We start from the raw sequence: 9,410 nt of genomic DNA, 5'->3' as shown, positions 1-9,410 counted from the left end.
GTGTTCACAATGATTCAGCCACACTGGGTTTGCCCCCGCTCACGGCGTGTGTGCTTTCCCAGTCTATACTGCTCAGACTTTAGGTTGCTCTGCCAGGAACAGTCTGATGCAGGCGCTGGTTTGCATACACTTCCCAGGTCTAAGCCGCTCAGGTTCAGGTACTCAGGTACCTGACTTGGTTGGGCCTGCGTTTTGCACCCCTCCCAGGTCCGAGCGGCTCAGGTGACCAGGTCCTTGGCGTGCATAGTCGCCCAGTTGAAAGCTGCGACTTATCCCCTCCCCCATCCCAGCCGCTCGGTTTTCTGGGTGTACAATGGGCATGCCTTCTCAGGTGTGCCCTGTGTCTCTTCTGGGAAGCTGATCTCTGGCTTCGACCCTCCCATTGAATGTCGACCGTCCAGAATCCCAAGAAATCTTGGTTAGCAACAAAGTCTGCTTGCAGTTTGGTATAGGATGCCTGTCTGGGGCTGAGATTGCCCACTTCCGGCTCTGGCTGCCCTCACCTGCCTGTCTCCAGCGGGGAATGGGCGGGTCCGCAGCCAGCTAGCTCTGCTGAGTCGTTTGTTCTGTGGGTGTGCCTGGCGGTAGTTATGGCTTTTCGCGGGATCGCTATCCCACAGTCTGGGTTGCTATCTCAAGCTAGTTTCCTCAGATTGCCCTCAGGGCATTCAGGCCCAGTCCTTATCCTAAGCAATGCCGCCCTCTCCTCCCTGTCCCTCCCCCGCTTGCTAGTGAGGGATGGGAGCGTCTGGGCGGTTGCACCGCTGGGAGTTGCTGTTAGGCACGTAATCTGTGGGTTTTAATTATTTATTTATTTTTCCTCAAGGTTATTTTGCCCTCTGAGATTCCAAGGCTCACCACAGACCCGCGGGAGAGAGTGTTTCCTGGTGTTTGGAAACATCTCTATTTTTAAAGACTCCCTTCCAGGGAGTCTCCATCCCTACCTCTTTTGCCTCTCTTTTTATCTTTTATATTTTGTCCTACCTCCTTTCGAAGACAATGGGCTGCTTTTCTGGGTGCCTGATGTCCTCTGCCAGCATTCAGAAGTTGTTCTGTGGAATTTGCTCGGCGCTCAAATGTTCTTTTGATGAATTTGTGGGGGAGAAAGTGGTCTCCCTGTCCTATTCCTCTGCCATCTTAGGACGGCCTCCTGCGGGTTGTTTTAAAAATACTTATTTATTTGGCTGCTTCAGGTCTTAGTCCTGACATGGGACATCTTTAGTTGCAGCATGCAGACTCTTTGTTGCAGCATGTGGGATCTAGTTCCCTGACCAAGGTCTCAACCCAGGCCCTATGCACTGGAAGTGCAAAGTCTTAGCCACTGGACAACCAAGGAAGTCCCTGACTTGTTTTTTTCTTTTTTATGTATTTCACTGAAGTATAGTTGATTTACAATGTTTCAGGTACACAACAAGGTGATTCAGTCATACATAGACACATATATTATTTTTGATATTATTTTCCATTGTAGGTTATTACAAAATATTTACTATCCTGACTTCTTTATGTATTTTGGGTATTAACTGCTCAACGTCTTAAGTGCAGGAGCTTCTGACCTCATGAAGTCTCCCATTGTGGATGTGTTGCCAATCTGGAAGCTTTCTAAACCTCATAATATTGGGATATTATGGAAGCTTCTTCACATAGACATGATCGATTATTAACTCTGTCTCTAGACCCTCTCCGTTCTCTGGAAAATAGTGTGGGGCAGAAAGCTGCAAACTTCTGATCATTGTTTGATCTTTCTGTGGTTACCAGCCCCCACACAGGTCCCATGCAAGAGTCCACCCAGAGTCATCTCAGTAGAACAAAACATGCTCCTGGGGCTCTTACCACTCAGGAATTTACAGATTTGTGGCCCTGTGTCAGGGATGAAGTCTAAGAGAAATATTGGAATAAGAGATGATCCTAGATGATTCCTTATCACTTAGGAATTTATAAGGGTTTTAGGAGTTCTGTGCTGGAAAATGGGGACAAAGAACAGTATATATGAATATTCCTTATTATTTCATATGTATAGAAATAATATTTCCTGGAATTTTACTGAATTTGTTTATAGACCAACCTTTTTTTTTTTTTTTTTTTTTTTTGGAGTCTCTTGGGTTTTCTATAAGTAGTGTCATGTCATCTGCAAATAGTAACAGTTTTACTTCTTTCTTTCTGACTTGAATGCTTTCTGTTTCTTCTTCTTGTCTAATTACTGTGGTTAGGACTCCCAAGACTATTGGGTTGGTCGAAAAAAATGCAAACAAACACTTTTGGCCAACCCAATATGTTGAATAAAAGTAGTGAGAATGGGCATCCTAGCATGTGTTTACTCTCTACATATTTGTTCCTGATCTTAAAGGAAATGCTTTCAGCCTCTCATTGTTAAGTGTTATGTTAGTGGTGGGGATATCATATATATGGTCTTTACTATGCTGATGTACACTCCTTGTATATCATATTGTTGAAAATTTGTTTTCTAAATCATAAATAGATGCTGAATTTTGTCAAGTGAATTTTTTCTGCATCTATTCAGATGCTCATATGGTTTTTAGTCCTTACATCGATTGACTTGTGGATATTGAGCCATCCTTGCCTTTCTGGAATACGTTCTACTTTACTAACAGTTTTTGGTCTTTTAAATGTATTGTTGGATTTGGTTTGCTAATATTTTGTTGAGGATTTTTGCATCAGGGATACTTGCCTATAGTTTTCTTTTCTTGTAGTATCCTTGTCTGGTTTTGGTAGCACGGTAATGCTGGCCTAACAAAATGAGTTTGGAAGAATTCTCTCCTCTTTTGTTTTTTGGAAGAGTTTGAGACAGATTGGTATTAATTCTTCTTTGAATATTTGGAACAATTCATCAGTGAAGCCATGTGGTACTAGACTTTTGTTTTTTGGGAGGCTTTGTTTACTGATTCAGTCTTCTTACTAGTAATCAGTCTGTTTAGATTTTCTATTACTTCATGACTCAGTCTTGGTAGTTTGTTTCTAGGAATTTATCAGTTTATTCTAAGTTATCTAATTTGTTGGTGTGTGATTGTTCATAAGTAGTGTTTTATGATCTGTTGTAGTGTCTTTCCTTTCTAAATTTATTTTAATTTTTTTCTTTGTGATCTAAAGATTTGTCACATTTAATCATAAAAAGAAAAAAACCCACAACTATTAGTTTCCTTGATCTTTTCTATTTCCTTTTTAGTCTTTATTTTACTTATTTCTACTCTGATATTTTTTTTTCCTTCCTTCTGCTATTGTAATTCATTTTTCCTTCTTTTTCTACTTCCTTGAATTTTAATATTAGATTGTTTGTTTGAGATTTTTCTTGCTTCTTGATGTAAGCATTTTTCACTATGAGCTTCTCTCTTAGAACTGCCTTTGCTGCATCTTGTAAATTTTCATTTATCTCATGGAACATTTAAATTTCTTCCTTGATCTATTGATTGTTCAGTAGCATGTGTTTACTCTCCACATATTTCGATTTTCTCAGCTTTTTCTTAGTGTAATTGTAGTTATACACAGCTTTATACCATTATTGTAGTTTTATATCACTGTGGTCTAAAAAGATGCTTTATATGATTTAAATCTCCTTAAACTATTAAGACTTGTTTCATGGCCTAACATATGATCTGTTGTGGAGAATGTTCCATGTGCAGTTGAGAATAATCTGTAATCTGTTTCTTTTGGAGGGAATATTTTATAAATGTCTGCTAAATCTGTCTTCGCATTAGTGGTTGGGGCATAGACTTGGATTACTGTGATAGTGAATGGTTTGCCTTGGAAACGAACATAGATTATTCTGTCGTTTTTGAGATTGCCCCCAAGTACTGCATTTCAGACACTTTTGTTGACTATGAGGGCTACTCCATTTCTTCTAAGGGATTCTTGTCCACAGTAGTAGATATAATGGTCATTTGTATTAAATTCAACCATTCCGGTCCATTTTAGTTCACTGATTCCTAAAATGTTGATGTTCACTCTTGCCATCTCCTGTTTGACCACTTCCAAATTACCTTGATTCATGGACCTAACATTCCAGGTTCCTTTGCAATATTGTTCTTTACAGCATCAGACTTTACTTTCATCACCAGTCACATCCACAACTGGGCATTGTTTTCACTTTGGCTCAGCCTCTTCATTCCTTCAGGAACTATTTCTCCACTCTTTTCCAGTTGCATATGGGGCACCTATCGACCTGAGGAGTTCATCTTTCAGTGTCATATCTTTTTGCCTTTTCATGCTGTTCATGGGTATGGAACCAGACATGGAGAAATTGACTGGTTCAATACTGGGAAAGAGTACCTCAAGGCTGTATATTGTCACCTTGATTATTTAACTTATATGAAGAGTACATCATTTGAAATGCCAGGCTGGATGAAGCACAGGCTGGAATCAAGATTGCAGGGAGAAATATCAATAACATCAGGAGTTGTAACACATGCTACAACTCCTATGGCAGAAAGCAAAGAGGAGCTAAAGAGCCTCTTGATGAAGGTGAAAGAGGAGAATGAAAAAGCTGACTTAAAACTCAACATTCAAAAAATTAAGATCATGGCATCTGGTCCCATTACTTCATGGCAAATAGATGGGGAAACAATGGAAAGACAGACTTTATTTTCTTGGGCTCCAAAATCACTGCAGTTGGTAACTGCAGCCATGAAATTAAAATATGCTTGCTTCTTGGAAGAAAAGCTATGACAAACCTAGACATTATTAAAAAGTAGAGACATTACTTTGCTGACAAAGTCCGTCTAGTCAAAGCTATGGTTTTTCCAGTTGTCATGTATGGATGTGAGAGTTGGACCATAAAGAAAGCTGAGCATCAAAGGATTGATGCTTTTGAACTGTGATGTTGGAGAAGACTCTTGAGAGTCCCTTGGGCTGCAAGGAGATCCAACCAGTCCATCCTAAAGGAAATCAGTCCTGAATATTCATTGGAAGGACTGATACTGAAGCTGAAGCTCCAATAATTTGGCCACCTGATGTGAAGAAGTGACATTAGAAAAGACCCTGATGGTGGGAAAGATTGAAGACAGGAGGAAAAGGGGATGACAGAGGACAAGATGGTTGGATGGCACCATCAACTCAATGGACATGAGTTTGAGTAAGCTCTGAGAGATGGTGAAGGACAGGGAAGCCTGGTATGCTGCAGTCCATGGGGTCACCAAGAGTCGGACACGACTGAGCAACTCAATGACAAAGTCCGTCTGGTTTAACATGTTGTTTAAGGCCGATATTGTTTAAGGCCAATATTTCCTTATTGATTGTACATCTGGATGATCTAGTCACTGATGAAACTAGAATATTAAAGTCTCCTCATTAATGTATTTCTGTTTCTCCCTTAGGTCTGTTAACGTTTGCTTTATGTAAATAGGCTCCCCTATATTGGGTGCATAAATATTTGCAAATGTTATATCCTTTAGTTGGATTGAAACCTTCATCATTATATAATCCCATTCTTTGTTGCTTATTGCAGTCTTTGTCTTAAACTCTATTTTGTCTGATAAAAGTGTAGCTAACCCAGCTTTCTTTTGATTTCCTTTTCCATGGGATATCTTTTCCTATCTTTTCACATTCATTCTGTGTGTGTTTACATCTGAAGTGAGTCTCTTGAAGGGAGCATATAGGGTTTTTTTTCCATTCAGTCACTCCAATTTGAGAATTTAGTCCATTAACATTTAAAGTAATTATTGATGGGCATTTACTTGCTGCCATTTTGTTACTTGTTTTCTGGATATTTTGTAATCCCTTTGTTCCTTCTCTTGCTCTTCATTTGTGATTTGATGATTTTCAGTAGCAGTATGCTTAGATTCCTTTCTCTTTATCTTTTTTATCTACTATAGGTTTTTTGCTTTATGATTACCATGAGACTTACATAAAACAATTTATATTTATAATAGTTTAAGTTGATAATAATTAAGCTTGAATTCATTCTATAGATATACATTTTTACTTTCCTACCATGTTATGTATTTTTGATGTCACAATTTGCATATTTTTAGCTTATGTATCCTTTAACAAATCATTGTAATTATAGTTATTTTTCTACTTTTATCTTTTAACCTTCCACCTAGCTTTGTACGGAGAAGGCGATGGCACCCCACTCCAGTACTCTTGCCTGGAAAATCCCATGGACGGAGGAGCCTGGTAGACTGCAGTCCATGGGGTCGCGAAGAGTCAGACACGACTGACTGACTTCACTTTCACTTCTCACTTTCATGCATTGGAGAAGGAAATGGCAACCCACTCCAGTGTTCTTGCCTGGAGAATCCCAGGGACGGGAGAGCCTGGTGGGCTGCCGTCTACGGGGTCGCACAGAGTCGGACACGACTGAAGCGACTTAGCAGCAGCAGCAGCTGGCTTTGTAAGTGATTAATCCACCACATTTACAATGTTAGATTATTCTGATTTTACTGTATTTATATATATATATATATATATATATATATATATATGTATGTATGTATCTACCAGTGAGATTTCTACTTTCATATGTTTTCCTGTTACTAATTACTGCATTTTGCTTCAACTTAAAGAAGTCTTGTTAATATTTCTTATAATATAGGTTTAGTGGTGATGATCTCCTTTAGATTTTCCTTGTTTAGAAATCTCTTCAGTTCTGAGGGACAACTTTGTTGTGGAGAGTATTCTTGGTTGCTGTTTTTTTTTTTTTTAGCCCTTTAATTATATGATGCCACTCTCTTCTGACCTGCGAAGTTTCTGCAAAGTTATTTTCTACCAATAATAAGAGTATCTACTGATAATCTCAATGTAGGTTCCCTTGGACATAACTTATTTTTCTCTTTACTCTTTTAATATCCTTTTCTTGTCTTTAACTCTTGACAATTTAATTGTAATGTAATCTGGTGTGGGTCTCTTTGGGCTTATCTTTGGAACTCTTGGCTTCCTTGATCTGGATGCCTATTTCCTTTCCCAGGCTATGGACGTTTTTAGCCATTATTTCTTCAAAGATACCTTCCGACCCTTTCTCTCTCATTTTTCCTCTGAGATTCCTAGAATCTGAATGTTGGTCCACTTGATACTGTCTCATACGCCACCTTCACCCTTTTTCATTCTTTTTTCTTTTTTCTGCTCTGATTAGGTGGGTTCCAGTGGCCCTGTATTAGAGTTTGCTGATCCTTTCTTCTGTATTTTTCAGTACAGTTACTGTGTTCTTTAGTTCTATGATTTCTTTTAGTGCTTTCTTATATTTTCCATCTCTGTTGAAATTCTCACTTAGTTCATTCATTCTTCTCCGAAGCATGATGAGTGTCTTTATAACCATTATTTTGAACTCTTATCAGGTAAATCACTTATCTCTGTGTCATTAAGGTCTTTTTTGAGGTTTTATCTTGTTTGTTAATTTGGAACATATTACTCCATTTTCCTTGACTCTCTGTGTTGGTTTCTATGTATTAGATAAAACGGCCACTTTTCTCAGTCTTGAAGGTGTGATCTCGTGTAGGAGATGAACCTTATTATTCAACCCCGCCCTAGCTCTTGGTTGTGTCTCAAACCTTTGTGATTGTCCAGACTGTCTATTCTTAGTGGCTCCCAGGAGCTGAGGCTGTACCAAGACTTGTCAGTGTTCCAAAGGGGAGGATCCTGGTCAGTATCTAGATGTAGGCTGATTGAAAGCCAGACTCTTTGGCAGCAGCATTTAAAGTATGTAAATATACCTCTTTTGGAGAAGGCTGAGAGATGGGCATTCTTCTCTGCTCCTTTTTCACTGAGCCCTGGGTAGTAGCCAGTGAAGAATTGTTTCTTTGTTTGCTACCATCCTGTTGAAGCTGTGAGCACAAGCCCCACTGGCTACCAGAGCCAGCTATCAAGGAATGTGTCCTCTGGGCAACAAACACAAAAGCTAGGCAACAGACATGTACACAATCTCTTCTATTCTTTTCTTTCAAAACAGTTTATTTTCTGTCAACCTATTTCCACTTTACGAGTTTGTAGAAGAGCTTAAGACCACTGCTGCCCATCCAGTGTCCTGAGCAGTGGGAGCTGCAGGCCAGTCTTCAGTGGCAGGTTGGAATGCTCCAGTCTCAAGTGGGGAACTGCTGAGTAGGCTCTGAGGGCACCAGCGTGGCTTCAGACCAGTCTGCCACCTCAGGTTGAACAGCAGTGAACTCCAGAGCTGGAGTGATCCATTCTCCCTGAAATTCCTCCTTGGTCACAGCCTTCTCAGCTGTTCCCTGGTCTTCCTTTTCAGTCTCTCCAGGATCTCTGTAGAAGTAGAGATCAGGCATGACCTCCCATGCGTGTTCACTGGGGATTGTGCCATGCATGTGCAGAACTTTCCAGGTGAGCACCCCCCACATCAGACCCACTGAGTGAGCTCCCTGGTTGTTGCATGGGATAGCAGTGTCCACATAGCACAGAGGACAGTCTGTGCTACACAGAACAATGATAGGCAGGTTAATGTAGAGCCTCTCACAGAAGCTGACAGTCAGCCCTGAAACCAGTGAGCACCAGATGTCTTTGCTCCTGGAAGGCCATCAGGATCTGGTTAGGGAAGGAGCCCGGAGTGAGTGGCCAGAAATAGGAGTGGCTCCAGTGGCTGCAATAAACTTCCTGAAGGATGTGACACTGACATCAGCTGAGTTTTTAGTGACAACAGTGGCACAAGCTGCCAAGAGAAGCTTCTCTGAAGTTCCCTTCAGATTTATGATGCCATCACTTTTCCTTTTGTAGATGTACTGTTCCATTTGGAAGTTAAGGTGGACACCACCCAAGTGGGTTCTCGCAGGAATTTGAGGATATCCTCCTCCTTCATTTGCAGTACATCAAAGGTTCCAGGTATCATGAAAGTTTCCCTTTAAGTTACGCTGGGAATCCAGAACAATGCCATATGGACCCTGTCTGGATAGCACAGAAAAGCCACAGTTTCCTTTCTTGGAGACAGCAATGACCTCAAGCAGGGCAGAGAGCAGGCTTGAAGATGGCACCCACCAGCCTCCCTGGTCTCTGGAGAGGATTGCACTCAGCCCCATAATGTGTGTGTGTGTGCTCAGTTGTATCCAACTCTTTGCAACCCTATGGACTGTAGCCCATCAGCCTCCTCTGTCCATGGAATTTTCCAGGCAAGAATACTGGAGTGGGTTGCCATTTCCTCTTACAGGGGAATCTTCCCAACCCAGGGATCAAAACTGCTTCTCTTGGGTCTCCGGAATTAGTAGGCAGATTCTTTTACCACTAGAGCTGCCTGGGAAGACCCTAGATACAAGTTTAATTAGAACTCTGCTCTTTAGGCTAGAGCCATGAAGGTCAGTCAATAGGCCCCTTTCAAAGAAAGAAGGGGGTTAGTTTCAGTCTTCTGGGTCTGCTCTGTGCCCTGGTGGCAGCTGGCCAAAAACTATCCCTCTGTTTGTCCCAGTCCCCTGAGACCTACAAACATGAGTCCCCCAGGGCATCCAGGGACATCCCTT

General features: G+C 41.0%; 1 pseudogene; it reads right to left on the bottom strand.

Moving 5' to 3' along the window:
* Positions 1-7,924: 7,924 nt before the first annotated feature.
* Positions 7,925-8,788, bottom strand: LOC102273712 (small ribosomal subunit protein uS2 pseudogene; annotated as a pseudogene).
* Between the last annotated feature and the right edge of the window lie 622 nt (positions 8,789-9,410).

Source organism: Bos mutus, chromosome 28 (assembly GCF_027580195.1).
Source record: "Bos mutus isolate GX-2022 chromosome 28, NWIPB_WYAK_1.1, whole genome shotgun sequence".
Taxonomy (NCBI): domain Eukaryota; kingdom Metazoa; phylum Chordata; class Mammalia; order Artiodactyla; family Bovidae; genus Bos; species Bos mutus.
Note: the sequence above shows the minus strand (reverse complement) of the source record. Positions and strands in the feature narration are given on the sequence as shown.